Source organism: Prionailurus viverrinus, chromosome E2 (assembly GCF_022837055.1).
Source record: "Prionailurus viverrinus isolate Anna chromosome E2, UM_Priviv_1.0, whole genome shotgun sequence".
Classification (NCBI taxonomy): domain Eukaryota; kingdom Metazoa; phylum Chordata; class Mammalia; order Carnivora; family Felidae; genus Prionailurus; species Prionailurus viverrinus.
This window is the reverse complement of record NC_062575.1, coordinates 4,603,558-4,617,631: the sequence shown is the minus strand read 5'-3', so window position 1 is coordinate 4,617,631 and position 14,074 is coordinate 4,603,558. Positions and strand designations below refer to the sequence as shown.

The 14,074-nt window shown below is 41.4% G+C and overlaps 1 protein-coding gene across 1 annotated transcript in view; it reads right to left on the bottom strand.

The window, feature by feature from the left end:
* LOC125152970 (zinc finger protein 345-like) overlaps positions 1 to 14,074 on the bottom strand; it is an 80,312-nt gene that overhangs the window by 55,109 nt on the left and 11,129 nt on the right. Inside the window, exon 2 of the mRNA XM_047835729.1 lies at positions 13,361 to 13,453. The gene's annotated coding sequence lies outside the window, so the exon portion shown is untranslated. The remainder of the gene's footprint in view (positions 1 to 13,360; positions 13,454 to 14,074) is intronic.

Sequence of the window (14,074 nt, the reverse complement as noted above, 5' to 3'; positions counted from 1 at the left end):
TGTCTCCCTCTCTCTGCCCCTCCCTGCTCATGTTCCATCTCTCTTTCTCTCTCTCTCTCTCTCTCTCTCTCTCTCTCTCTCTCTCAAAAATAAATAAACATTAAAATTTTTTAAAAATAAAAAAAATAAATGGAGGAGGAGCACCTGAGTGGCTCAGTCAGTTAAACATCTGACTTTGGCTCAGGTCATGATCTCATGGCTCGTGAGTTCAAACCCCACATCAGCTCTCTGCTGACGGTGCAGAGCCTGCTTCAGACCCTCTCCTCTCTCTGCCCCTCTCTCTCCGTCTCAAAGATAAATATTTGTTTAATGTAGCATACGCACACCATGAATACTTTTCACCTTTGGAAAGGAAATAGATTTTGTCACATGTTACAACTTAGATAAACCTTGAAAACATTATTTTAAGTGCAATAAATGACTCACAAAAAGTCAGATACTGTAGGATTCCACTGAGGGGAGACAGATGGTCGTGGTGGTCGCTCAGAATAAACGCTGAGTACTTACTGAAACACTGGAGAGACTACAGCTGCAGACAAACACCAGGGACAGTAATGTATCATGGGCTCTAAACAAGAAACAACAAAGCCTTTTTCAACTGGGATATTACAAAAACACAGACATTACACATCCCCAGATTAGGTCTGACAGGCCCCAGGATTACTAGCGTAGTTGACTTATTTTTGTTCTGCGGTGCAAAGCAAGTACATGAAGCCTGGGACCGGAGGTTTTTTGAATCCCCAAATCTCAGCGAAAGATCACAAGGTATACAAAGAAAGGTAAAAATGTGTTCCAACCAAAAGACCAAAAATAGGGGCGCCTGGGTGACTCAGTCGGTTAAGCGTCTGACTTTGGCTCGGGTCATGATCTCATGGCTTGTGGGTTAGAGCCCCGCGTCAGGATCCATGCTGACAGTGTGGAGCCTGGAGCCTGCTTCAGATTCTGTGTCTCCCTCTCTTTCTGCACCACTCCCTCCTCCCCACCACATTCGTGCTCTGCCTCTCTCTCAAAAATAAACAGACATTAAAAATAAATAAATAAGTAAATAAAAAGACCAAAAATAAAACTAAAAACTGGCCCTAAATAGAGAATATTAATTATCTGACAAAGAATTCAAAATAACAATCATAAAGATGCTCATGGAGAAAAATGAGAAAACAAATAGGTAAACAAATCATATCTGGAAAACTACTCACGACCAAAATGAAAATCCCAACAAAGTATAAAAAACAACTAAAAAGAAACTGGGAGCTGAAGAGTTCAGTGACTGAATTTAAAAATACACTACAGGGGCGCCTGGGTGGCTCAGTCAGTTGAGTGTCCAACTTCATCTCAGGCCATGATCTCACAGTTCGTGAGTTCAAGCCCCGTGTTGGGCTCTGTGCTGACAGCTTGGAAGACTGGAGCCTGCTTCGGATTCTGTGTCTCCCTCCCTCTCTCTGTCTGTCTCTCTCTCTCTCTGCCCCTGCCCTGCTCATGCGCGCGCTCTCTCTCTCTCTCTCTCTCTCTCTCTCTCCCCTCAAAAATAAATAAACATTAAAAAAAGAAAAAGAAAAAGAAAAATATGCTACAGGTTCACAAGCAATATTCACCAAGGAAAAGAAAGAACCAGACATCTTAAAGGCCCCTTGTTTTAAATTCTCCATTGACAGAAGAAAATATGGAAAAGGACAGAGCCTAAGGGACTTGCGGGACACTAAGACAGGGAGCAATTTATTATATATTAAGGGGTTCTCCATGAAAAGAGAGAAATGGAGAATAAAACTTACATGAAGAGTTAATGCCTTCCACTTCCCACATTTACGGGAAGAAAGAGACAAATTCAAGTAACTCAGCAAATTCAAAGTAGGATAAATGTCAAGACAGGAACACAGTGGCACATCATAATTAATTAACCTATCAAAAAGCACAGGTGAATAGAGAATTTTTAAACAGCATGACAAATGTAATTCATCATGTACAAGAGAGCTCCTACCAGATCATTAGCAGGGCTCTCAGCAGACCTAATAGCAAGAGGTACGTGGGATAATATATTCAAGTGCAGAAAGATAAAAAATGTCAACCAAGAATGCCCTACCTGGCAAAACTGTTCTTCTACTATGGAGAAAAGAAGGCTTTCTCGGGTACAAACCCTGGAAGTTTACCACTAGATCTGCCCTACAAGAAATGTTAGAGAGAGTTCTTCTACTTGAAGGAAAAGGATTCTAAACACTACAACCACATGGAAATACGGAGTTCTCTGGTAAATGTAAATATTGCCACAAATACACAAACCTGAATACTGTAATGAGGTAGCACTAATCAATGTTATTTCTGCTATTAAAATTGTTCTCAACCAAAGCATAAAAATCATAAATCTAGGTTACAGAGTACACAACATAAAAGGTAGAGTGTGGGATGTCGCTGACATACAGTATGTGCAGGGGTGGTCCTAAGTAGGAGATTTTGAAGGCAATTGACAATATCAATTTTAAATGGTTTGTGATGCTCTTGGGGCACCTGGGCCCCAACCAACTGAGCCAAGTTGGTTAAGCGTCAGACTCTTGATTTTGGCTCAGGTCATGATCTCACAGTTCAGGAGTTTGAGCCCCACGTGGGGCTCTGCTTGGGATTCTCTCTCTCCGTTTCTCTCTCTGCCCCTCCCCTGCTTAGGCTTATGCTGTCTCTCAAAATAAAGAAATACACTTTAAAAAAAGAAGAAGAAGAAGTTTAAGAAACTCCTGAATAACCAATGGGTCAAAAAAAAAATCAAAAAGACAATCAGAAAATATCTGGAGACAAATGAAATAAAACATAACACACTAAAATGTACAGAATTCAGAAAAAGTCTGAGGACATAATCTATGGAACAAAAAGATGACCTGTGCAATGGAAGGAAATTTTTCAAAGAATCTAGCGGATAAGGAGTTAACTTGCAGAATGTAGACAGAAGGCTTGCAACATGAAAAATACGGTATAATTAAAACATGGACAATGGATTCAGTAGACATAAACCAAGGTCACAAATAGACAAGCATTTGAAAGACACTCTAAATCACTAAGTATTAGAGAAACACAAATCAAACCACAGTAAAAACCACTTCACGCTTATTAAGATGCCACCATCAAACAACAAAATCAACAAATGTTGGCTGGGACAAGAACCAGAACCATTCTACACTGCCGGAAGAGCTACAAATGGTGCAACCACTATGGAAAACAAACAACATTAACACGTAACACAGCCACCCCACTTCTAAAGATACAAGGAGAAGAAATCAAAGGATCTATAGGTATCTCCAAAACCGAGTTTATTACAGCACTATTTACAAAAGCCAAGTAACAGGGGAAGCAAGAGAAATGTCTTTGTATGGCTAAATAAAGGGAACGTAGCATATATATGAACTGGAATATGATTCAGCCTTGACAAAGAATAAGATGTTATCACAGCATACAACACAGGTAAAACCTGAGGGCATTATGTTAATTAAAATAAGTTGAGGGGCGCCTGGGTGGCTCAGTCGGTTGGACGTCTGACTTCAGCTCAGGTCATGATCTCGCGGTCCATGAGTTCGAGCCCCGCGTCGGGCTCTGTGCTGACAGCTCGGAGCCTGGAGCCTGTTTCAGATTCTGAGTCTCCCTCTCTCTGACCCACCCCCGTTCATGCTCTGTCTCTGTCTCAAAAATAAATAAACGTTAAAAAAAATTTTTTTAATAAAATAAGTTAATTAAAAAAAAAATCTCAGATATTACAGGATTCCATTTACAAGAGTAATCTAATGTAGTCAACCTCGTCAGGGAGGGCAGGCTATGGGGGAAAAAACAGTGACAGCCAGGGGCTCCGGCAGAGGGACGTGGAGAAGTGGCTGTTTAACATAGGTATTGAGTTTGGGGTTTGAAAATGAAGTCATTCCAGAAATCAGTTTTACAACAATGTGAATACACTTGACTCTACTGTTAAAAATGGTTAACGTGGTGGGGCACCTGAGGGGCTCAGTCGGTTGAGCGTCAGACTCTTGTTTTCGGCTCAGGTCATGATATCATGGTTTGTGAGTTTGAGCCCTGCGTACACAGGGGCCGACAGCACAGAGCCTGCTTTGGATTCTTTTTCTTTCTCTCTGCCACGCGCACACACACTCTCTGTCTTTTTGTCTCAAAAATAAACAAACTTAAAAAAAATAAAAACAAAAATAAAACAAAATTTTTTAATGCTTAACATGGCAGATTTTATGCTCTCTGTCCAGGACCACAATTAAGGATAAAATGTAATACCTAAACTTGATACAGAGATATAATATTTTCTAAAATAACCCTCAACTCATAAAAGTGTTTCTTTCACAAAGAGAATATAAATTCATCAAAAAAGAGATGATAAAATTCATCCTATGATTAGAATAACTCATCTAGCCATGATAAAACATAGACTGACCACTAACCAAGAAAACAGACAAGAGGAGTCACAAAGTATTATGGGTAATTATGCAAATACATAACATAATTTTATTGGCAAAGGAAATATGGCTGATTCATAGTTGAGTTAAACCCTACAATATCTTAAAATGTAATGAGTTGAAATTGTCATCCAAAACATAAGATATAGGTAAAAAGCAAAACGCAACTAAATAATATTGTGGAAAGTACTATGAAAAAGGAAGCACATTATTATGGAACTGGATAACCAGAACAACAGAAAATTTAACCCAAGAAGTTACACATAAAAAGGGATGTTTTATTAAAAAAGAGCTTTCTTGGGGCACCTGGGTGGCTCAGTCGGTTAAGCGTCCGACTTCGGCTCAGGTCATGATCTCATAGTCCATGAGTTCGAGCCCCGCGTCGGGCTCTGTGTGGACAGCTCAGAGCCTGGAGCCTGTTTCGGATTCTGTGTGTCCCTCTCTCTGACCCTCCCCTGTTCATGCTCTGTCTCTCCCTGTCTCAAAAATAAATAAAACATTAAAAAAAAATAAAATAAAAAGAAAATTTAAAAAAAAAGATCTTTCTACAGAACTATAATTTTACACTGTGACTGTGCACCCATGAAAACCAACTATCTTGAACCACTAACATGTATTACATGGCTGTAACAGTGTGAACAAAATTAATTAAATCAATCATAAAATGCTCTCATGGAACATGTTATGAATAAGCACTTAAAAGACACCAGAGAAATGTATTATGCTATTTTTTACATAATTTTTAAAGTTCATTTATTTGTTGTGAGAGACAGAGAGAGCAAGCAGGGGAGGGACAGAGAGACAGAGAGAGGGACGAGAGAATCCCAACCAGGCTCTACACTGTCAGCATTGAGCCCGATGCGGGGTTCAAACTCGCCAACTGTGAGATCGTGACCTGAGCCAAAATCAAGATTTGGATGCTTAACCGACTGAGCCACCCAGGCACGCTGAGACTCTATTTTAATAAGCAGACCAAAACACACCCAGGATCTACTTCTTGGGGTTTTGTTTTTCTTTCTTTTCTTTCCTGAACAAAATGATGAGATGGATGTAATTCACTCCATTTAATCAATACAAATAGAAGATGTACGAACTAGAATTTAAAACAACTTATAAGAATACTAGCTGGAGATACTGAAGAATCTCTTTCTACAGAGATAAAAGAACTAAAATCTAGTCAGGCTGAAAAAAAGACGCTATAACCAATATGCAAACCCAAATGAAGGCCATAAAAACGAGGATGGATGAAGCAGAGAAGCAGAAGATAAAATTATGGAAAATAACAAAGCAGAAAAGAAGAGGGAAAGAAAGGTCATGGATTACAAAGATAGCCTTAGGGAATTTAGCAACTTGTTAAAATGTAATAACATTTGGGGCGCCTGGGTGGCTCCATAGGTTAAGATCCAACTCTTCATTTCAGCTCAGGTCATGATCTCACAGTTCGTGAGTTCAAGCCCCTCATTAGGCTCTGTGCTGACAGCACACAGCCTGCTTGGGATTCTCTGTCTCCCTTGCTCTGCCCTTCCCCCAATCATGCTCTCCTTCTCTCAAAAATAAATAAACGTTAAAAAAAAAAAAAAAGAATGTCGCATCCTGACAGGTGCAGGAACCTCAGGATACTTGGGAGACATCAAGAAAAGAGGAATTCACCTAAATCACAGGTATTGCAAGCAAATGTAATGGCAACTATTTGGCCTGTCTTCTGGTCTCGAGATACTATGAAATTTCAGTCTGAAATTTCTTAAAGAAAGTTTCAGCAGGGGCACTTGGCTGGCTCAGTTGGTGGAGCATTTGACTCTTGATCTCAGGGTTGTAAATTCAAGCCCCACGGTGGGTATAGAGATTACTTAAAAATAAAATTGGGGGGGGGGGGGAAGTTCCAGCAAAGCAGACATAAAACAAAACAAAACAAACAAAACAACAACAAAAAACAAAACTATATGGCCAAGCACTACTCTTGCTGTGTTATGTAAATTAGGCCAAATTTGTTAAACTTGGAATTCTTTAATAAATGCATTATTAGTCTGCATTTGAAGATCTTTGATGGAAATGAGGGTGATCTTGGAGAAAAAAATTGTTTTAGTAACACATATTTGGGGGTGTCAGATTCTATCTCTGATTAACTGTCTCTTAATGTTTTTGTTTGGCTATAAATTGGGCTGGATCCTGAATTCTACTTGCTTCCTCAAAAATCTGGCTATGACTGTCCAAACTAAGGTTTCTAATTTTCTCTCATTCTCTTGGCTTGCAATCACTGAGAACTAAAATTGCCCTTTTTCCTGAAGCCCTGCAAACTGAAGCTAGACAACTGAGGTAGACCTCAGGGAAATTCCCACAACAGCCCGGGTTCACATAATCTTCTCGCCTACTGCTGTGTGGGCCACTCAGAAGAACCACCAGAGACATCTGAAGAACAAGCCAGAAAAATCGATCAGATTCCCACCGTCCGCTCCTACCCCATTGGAGGATGCTTCAAGCCCGACATGTAAAAATCCTCTCACTGACAGCACTCAGGACTCAGACACTGGGTTTATAATTTGCTCCAAGCATTGGGGCACCTGGGTGGCTCAGTTGGTTAAGCGTCTGACTTCAGCTCAGGTCATGATCTTGCGGTCCATGAGTTCCAGCCCCACGTTGGTCTCTGTGCAGACAGCTCAGAGCCTATTTCAGATTCTGTGTCTCCCTCTCTCTCTGCCCCTCCCCTGCTCATGCTCTGTCTCTCTCTCTGTCTCAGAAATAAATGTTAAAAAAAAAAATTTTTTTTTTAAATAATAATTTGCTCCAAGCATTAAGCTGTGTTTTTCTTTGGTTCCCATAGAAATGCCTCTTAATAAGTAATTACCTGATTGCTTGCACAATGTAGGCTTAACTTTAAGAGTCTGTTGCAGGACCACTGAAATGAGACAACTGTTCAAATGAACTAACCTATTCTGAAGATGAAGACTGGTTCATGAGGTATGAAGTAAACTTCTACCTAAGGTCCAGAGCAGAGCTTAAACTCCAGCTGGAAGGAAACCATGTTGATCTCTGATGTTTTTCTAAGGAAAATTGTGTCAAAAGGGGAGACTGTGCAATTGCCACTAACTCCCTCCCAACCTATAATGCATGTTACACTAAAAGACAAGTTCTAGGTTTTATAGACCGGTACTATTCATGACAGTCCTACACCAAAATCCATCCACATGCCCATTTAGAGTAAAATGATGCAGGGCCCCTGGGTGGTTCAGTCAGTTAAGCATCTGACTTCAGCTCAGGTCATGATCTCACGGTTCGTGAGTTTGAGCCCCGCGTCGGGCTCTGTGCTGACAGCTCAGAGCCTGGAGCCTGCTTCAGATTCTGTGTCTCCCCTCTCTCTCTCTCTGCCTCTCACTCACTTGCTGTCTCTCAAAAATAAATAAACATCAAAAAAATTTTTTTAATTAAAAAAAGAGTAAAATGATGCAATTAATTGTTTGATATTCACACAATGGAATTGGACCCATCCATTCTAATGAATGATACACAATAACGTGCAGGACAGATAAATCCACAAACAACACGTGGAAAGAAAAAAACCAAACAGAAAAGAGTGCCTGTTGCCTGATTGTTTATATTTTATATAAAGTATTTATATAAAGTACTAAAATGAGGACAGCAATCTATCACCTTACATGTAAAAAGAGAGCCTAGCTTTGGGGGAAATTATACTGAGGAGCTAAAGAAAAACTTTACAGGACAAACAATATTCTCTTTCTTGATCTCAGTGGTTTTTAGAGATTTACTCAGGTTGCAAAATTCCATTGAGCTGTTTACCTACGAGTTGCATTTTATTTTTTTAAAAAACATACTCATTCCAGGGGCATCTGAGTGGTTCAGTCAGTTAAGCATCTGACTTCTGCTCAGGTCGTGATCTCACAGTTCGTGAGTTCAAGCCCCGCGTTGAGCTCTGTGCTTACAGCTCAGAGCCGGAGCCTGCTTTGGATTCTGTGTCTCCCTCTCTCTCTGCTCCTCCCCTGCTCGCTCTCTCTCTCTCTCTCTCTCAAAAACTAAATAAAAACATTAAAAAAAAAAAAATCTATACCGCCTATATCCTAACCATCACAATGTCCCAGTACTTATAAAAAAGGAAGAAAAGGTACAATACTAAACTTGGGGAAAATAATCTCAAGTAATTTGAGGTTTAAGGCCCTTGGGAAAAGGGATTACTGGTGATGCCACCCCACTGCATTAACAAGTACAGGTGACCCTTGAACCATGAGGGGGTTGAGGTCCCCAGCCCCTATGCACCTGACCATGTATAACTTTGACTCCCCAACACTTAACTTCTAATGGCCTACTTTTGACCAGAAACCTTACTGAAAACATACACAATCAAAGATAGCATGTATGTTATATATATATGCTATATATTCTTACTATAAAGGAAGCTCAGTAAAAGAAAATGAAAATAAAACCAGAAGGAAGAGAAAATACATTTACAGTACTGTATTGTAAAAAAAAATCTGACTGTGAGGGTACCCACAGTTTAAACCCACGTCATTCAAGGCTCAAGTGTACTTTGTGTTACTGTCTGGTTACCTGCGGCCTTGATGAAGGTGGGGCGGGCTAAGGCCAACGTAGGGATAACCCATCATTTATTACACATCAGTGTTAACACATCAAAAACCATTCAGTGTTATATTCATTAAAACATATTGGGGCGCCTGGGTGGCGCAGTCGGTTAGGCATCCGACTTCAGCCAGGTCACGATCTCGTGGTCCGTGAGTTCGAGCCCCGCGTCGGGCTCTGGGCTGATGGCTCAGAGCCTGGAGCCTGCTTCAGATTCTGTGTCTCCCTCTCTCTCTGCCCCTCCCCCGTTCATGCTCTGTCTCTCTCTGTCCCAAAAATAAATAAACGTTAAAAAAAAAAAAAAATTTAAAAAAAAAAAAAAACAAAAAAAAAACAACATATTAAGTTCAGGGGCGCCTGGGTGGCTCAGTCGGTTAAGCATCCGACTTCAGCTCAGGTCATGATCCCACAGTTCATGAGTTCGAGCTCCACATCAGGCTCTGTGCTGACAGCTCAGAGCCCAGAGCCTGCTTCAGATCCTGTGTCTTCCTTTGTCTGTGCCCCTCCCCCACTCACACTCTGTCTGTCTGTCTGTCTGTCTCTCTCTCTCAAAAATAAATAAATGCAGGGCGCCTGGGTGGCTCAGTCGGTTAAGCATCTGACTTGAGCTCAGGTCATGATCCCACAGTTCATGAGTTCGAGCTCCACATCGGGCTCTGTGCTGACAGCTCAGAGCCCGGAGCCTGCTTCAGATCCTGTGTCTTCCTCTCTCTCTCTGCCCCTCCCCACTCACACTCTGTCTGTCTGTCTGTCTCTCTCTCTCAAAAATAAATAAACGCGGGGCGCCTGGGTGGCTCAGACGGTTAAGCATCCGGGGTTGGCTCAGGTCATGATCTCATAGTTCACAAGTTCGAGCTCCACATTGAGCTCTCCTCTGACAGCATGGAGCCCGCTTCAGATCCTCTGTTCCCCTCTCTCTCTTCCCCTCCCCTGCTTGTGCTCTCACTTTCTCTCTCAAAAATAAATAAACATTTAAAAAAACACACTAAAGAATCAACACAGACTTGACCAAGCAGAAGCAGACATCTTCGAAACATCTTGTTTTAAATGATCTATGAAGAAAAAAAAGTATTTTTTTAATAAATTATCTATGAAGAGGAGCAAAGGAAAACGTGGAAGAAGGGTCTAAGGGACTCATGGGACACCCACAAGTGGACCGATATGCACACTGAAGGGACCCCAGAAGGAGAGGGCAGGGAAAGGGAGCAGAGAGCTCTACTGAAGAACGCCTTGTACCTCCCACCTTCCTGGGAAGAAAGAGACAAATTCAAGGAGCTCAGTGAATTCTAAGTAGGATATTGTCAGGACAGGAGCACAGTGACACATTATTATTAACCTAGCAAAAACCACAGGTGAAGAGAATTTTGAAACAGCTTGACAAAAACAGCTCATCTCGTACAAGAGAGCTCCTATCAGATTAGTAGCAGCTTTCTCAGCAGACCTTATAAAAAGAAGTGCATCGGATAACGTATTCAAGGGCAGAAAGATCAAAAAATACCAACCAAGAATACTGTATCTGGCAAAACTGTTTTTCAAAAATGAAGCAATGGGGTGCCTGGGTGGCTCAGTCGGTTGGGCGTCCGACTTCAGCTAAGGTCATGATCTCATGGTTCATGAGTTCAAGCCCCGCATCCGGCTCTGTGTTGACAGCTCAGAGCCTGGAACCACAATGGAAGCTTTCCCAAGTAAACACCTCTGCCCTACAAGAAACATTAAAGGGAGTCCTTCTAGCTGAAATAAAAGCATTCTACACAGGAACTAAAATCACATGAGAATATAAAGGTCTCTGCTAAATACAAATATCTGCACAATGATGGAAACCTGTAGTGTTGTAATAAGGTAGCGCAAGTTGTTTTCATTTCCGATACAGAATTTCTTTTTTTTTTTTTTAAGGAAATTCAGGCCCAGCACAACACCCAAGGCGGGGCTTGAACTCAGGACCCTGAGATCAAGACCTGAACTGAGCTCAAGAGTCGACACTTAGTGGACAGAAGTAGAGTGTATTGTGCTAAGCAAAATAAGTCAGTCAGGGAAAGATAAATATCATATGATTTCACTCATATGTGGAATTTAAAAAACAAAACGGATGAACATAAGGGAAGGAAAAATAAGATAAAAACGGAGAGGGAGACAAACCACAAGAGACTCTTAAATATAGAGAACAAACTGAGGGTTGCTGGAGGGGAGGTGGGTGGGGGGACAGGTTAAACCGGTGTTGGGCATTAAGGAGGACACTTGTTGGGATGAGCACTGGGTGTCATATGTAAGTGAAGAATCACTGGGTTATAGTCCTGAAACCGTATTTGAGGAAATTAATTCCATTACTATGACAACCCACTTAGACATAAAACATTCACTGACCACCAACCATGGAAAGAAAGAAACAAGATGAGTCACAGGCAAACTATAAATGGGTGATATTTATACAAATACATAATTTTATTTATTTATTTTATTTTAGTTATTTATAATTTTATTTTATTTATTTTTTATTTTTTATTTATTTATTTATTTATTTATTTAATTTATAATTTTATTTATTTATATAAGGACATACAGCTGATGAATAGCTGAGTTGAACCCACACTGTCTTAAAATATACTGAGATGAGGGGCTCCTGGGTGGCTCAGTTGGTGAAGCGTCTGGCTCTTGATTTTGGCTCAGGTCATGATCTCACGGTTTGGGAGTTTGAGCCCCGCGTCAAGCTCTGTGCTAACAGTGTAGACCGTGCTTGGGATTGTCTCTCTCCCTCTCTCTCTGCCCCTCCCCCACTTGTGCGTGCACACCCTCTCAAAATTAACAACAAATATATAAATAAATAAATTTGGGGGATTAAATTCAGACACACTCTCAGGAAAGAAGAAAAACCTGAGGATTAATTTTTCTTGAAATAAATTACGTGTCTGAACAACACATTTTTTTTAATATGAGACTTTTTTTTTTTTTAATTTTTTTTTTTCAACATTTATTTATTTTTGGGACAGAGAGAGACAGAGCATGAACAGGGGAGGGGCAGAGAAAGAGGGAGACACAGAATCGGAAGCAGGCTCCAGGCTCTGAGCTGTCAGCACAGAGCCCGATGCGGGGCTCGAACTCACGGACCGTGAGATCATGACCTGAGCCGAAGTCGGCCGCTTAACCGACTGCGCCACCCAGGCGCCCCAATTTTATTTTTGAGACAGGGAGAGACAGCATGAACGGGGGAGGGTCAGAGAGAGAGGGAGACACAGAATCGGAAACAGGCTCCAGGCTCTGAGCCGTCAGCCCAGAGCCCGAAGCGGGGCTCCAACTCACGGGCTGCGAGATCGTGACCTGGCTGAAGTCGGACGCTTAACTGACTGCGCCACCCAGGCGCCCCTTTAATATGAGACTTTTACTAATTATGCAACTCATTTCTTTTTTTTTAAGTTTATTTATTTATTTTTGAGAGAGAGAGAGAGAGAGAGAGAGAGAGAGGCAGAAAGGGAGAGACAGAATCCCAAGCAGGCTCCACACTGTCAGCACAGAGCCCAACACAGGGCTCGATCCCAGGAACCTTAAGATCACAACTTGAGCCAAGATCAAGGGTCAGACACTTCACGGACTGAGACACCCAGGCACACTTTATGTGCTCTAAGTTCTAAATGTTCCAGCTCCTGTATGGCATTACCCTATGTAGGAACTCTAGGATACAAATAGGAACATTGAATTATTTAACAATTGAGAAATTGGAACACACGGAGTTGCAATTTCTACTGTCAGTCCAGAAAGAATAAGGAAACTGTGAAGGGAAATAAAGCATTAGATTTTCTCATCTTAGGGAGGTGCTTTGTTATCCGGAGAAATTCCTCAGTCTGTTTTGTACAGTTATGTTTAAAGCCTCCCTAAGACTGGAAATCAAAAAGCAGAAAACAGGTGAAATCTGTCTCCACTGCTTCTGGGATTTCTGCACCAAATCCCCATATGCCCCCGCATCCTCATACACTTCTGACGGGAGGCAAAACAGAACTTAGAAATGACTTAACATAGAGACCCTCAGAAATACGCACAGATTTCCGCAGGCCTCCAAAAGCAATGGAAAAGCACTTAGATCATGGAGGCCCTCACCATCCACGAGGAGGCTTTTGTCCATGCTGTGGACGTGATGGACCATCACTAGAGCTAAAGGAGAATCCTCAGAGGATGTAAGAGCCTGATGAGTGTTGGACAGGAAGCGTCCCTCTGTGACAGCAAGAGAAATACACCTACCCTTCTCAAACTTATTTCTATTCAAGGAGGGCTGCCTAAACCACAATGTAAGGTCTACCTTGCTCCTTGACATTTGAACCCTTCCTCTGGCATCTGCTTCATTCATGCCCACCTACCTGAGTGTGTGGCTACCTTCTCCTCTCTCTTCACATCCCTGAGCTCCTTCTCTTGCTCCAAAAAGATGACCAGGTCTGGCTTTGACACAAGATCTGTTTATTAGAAAAAGGAATATGAGTATTGCTGGAGATTCTAACTTTCCATCCACGACTGTGCTCAGTAGAGAAGAGAGGACACTGTAGAATTCTAGAAAATCTGAAAATAGAACTATACTACCATCCAGCAATTGCACTAGGTACTTATCAAAAGGATACAAAAATACAGACACAAAAGGGCACACAAACCCCAATGTTTATAGCAGCACTATCAGCAGTAGCCAAAGTATGGAAAAAGCCCAAATGTCCATCAAGTGATGAATGGATAAAGATGTGACATGTGTGTGTGCATGTGCATGCGTGTACACACACACACACACACACACACACACACACACAGAGAGAGGAATATTACTTAGCTATCAAAAAGAACAACATCTTGCCATTTGTAACGCCATGAATGGAGCTACAGTGTATTACGCTAAGAAAAATAAATCAGACAAAGCCAAATATCATATGATTTCACTCGTGGAACTTAAGAAAGAAAACAGATGAACATATGAGAAGGGGAGGGGAGAGAAGAGAGGACAATAAGCCGCAAGAGACTCTTAATAATAGAGAACAAACTGAGGGTTGACAGAGGGAGGTGGGTGGGGGGCGGGCTAGATGGGTGATGGG